This window comes from Echinops telfairi, unplaced genomic scaffold (assembly GCF_000313985.2).
Source record: "Echinops telfairi isolate 266 unplaced genomic scaffold, ASM31398v2 ScPeMD7_7474;HRSCAF=8512, whole genome shotgun sequence".
NCBI lineage: Eukaryota > Metazoa > Chordata > Mammalia > Afrosoricida > Tenrecidae > Echinops > Echinops telfairi.
Window position 1 is genome coordinate 274,513 of NW_022111378.1, and position 1,519 is coordinate 276,031.

At 38.4% G+C, this 1,519-nt stretch overlaps 1 protein-coding gene across 1 annotated transcript in view; it reads left to right on the forward strand.

The window, feature by feature from the left end:
* The window catches only part of ITPR1 (inositol 1,4,5-trisphosphate receptor type 1), a 413,260-nt gene that overhangs the window by 139,496 nt on the left and 272,245 nt on the right, over positions 1-1,519 (forward strand). The gene's annotated exons all lie outside the window — the stretch shown is intronic.

Consider the following 1,519-nt stretch of genomic DNA (forward strand, 5'->3'; position numbering starts at 1 on the left):
TACCGTATTTTGCTTTAGCACCCATATCTTCAGTGATCCTTCATGAGGGCAAATATGGACCAAGGCCATATCCTAAGAACTAAATTGTTCTTTGATTTGAGCTACAATTAAGTTTGAGTTAAAAATCTATTCATGTATCTAAGGCTTATATATGTCTGGTCTACTTTAGAGATATCATTATCATTTTATTGGGGAATGTTATAAATTATCCTCATGGAGCATATGGTAATTCTATTGATCGTGTCATAGGGCCAAGATTGGGAGCATGAGGTGTGAAAGGCCCATTGCCTTTTGTATTTAGGTCACTGATGACTCTGAGAGACTTTTGGTAGGGTGACTGGAGGAGAAGTTGGTTAAACAATAGCTGCTAACCTCAAAGTCAGTGGTTCAAACCCACTCCTTGGAAGAAAGTTGAAGCTGTCTGGCCCTATAAAAATTTACAATCTCAGAGACCCTTAGGGAGCAGCTCTGTACTGTCTGATGGGTCTGCTGTGACTCAGATTCAACTGGATGATGGTGAGTTTGAGACAGGAATAAGCCTTTCTTATAAAAACAGGAAGACCAGCTAGGATCCTTATTTCATAGATGTGATATATGTTTGTTTTTCTTTAGCATTTGTCAACCTTCTCTGCCATCCTCTCTTCCCCACTGATTAAGGTGTCATTAGAAATGAAAGTCAGTAATTAGTATTTGAAAAAATTCACGAAGCTCATACTGGTATCTGTTTTCATTTTAAGTCTCTTCAGTAAAATTCTCCTATGAGCCAAGAACTGAGGAACAGATCCTTTAGGCTTTGTTGTAAAGAGTTACCGTTATGGTTAAAAGCCATCTTTAAACGAACAGATAAACTCTTCCCTGGAGTTTTCAGTCCTGCTTTTAAAGTATTACCTTTTATTATTTAGGGCCCAGATTTTGCTTGCTTTCTTTCTTTTTTTTTCCCAAGCAAAACTCGGACTTAATTGAGTGAAGTAAAAGTGAAGTGTGCAGTAGTTTTACCATCATGTGCTTTCCTGATCCCCTGTTGACGGGTGATAGGGCTGGGACACATGCTGTACTCATGCTCTGCAGGCTTTAGTGGATGGGTTGTTAGTTCTCTGAACTGCGCTGTCCTCATAATAAAATGACAAAATACTATATGTACTCATGTATAGCTGAGTTTTTCAGCACATTTTTAATGTAGTTTTCGTGGTAAAACTAGGTGCCTTGGCTGATTTTGGGGTCTGCTTATACTCGAGTATATGCGGTATTACTTTTCCGGTTTGAAGATAAGGAGACTAATGCCTGTGTCTTTGCTATAGTTCTTTTCATTTTGATATACGTACATCTTTCATTTTTTTTGCTCTGTATATTTTCTTTTTAAAATAATTTTATTGGGGGCTCCTATAACTCTTATCACAATCCATACGTCCATCCATTGTGTCAAGCACATTTGATGTCCATCTTTCTCCAGACATCTTCCTGAGATCAGGGCCATGTATTAGCTCTGAGTTTCCCCAGCAGTAATCGCCTTTGACTTCGC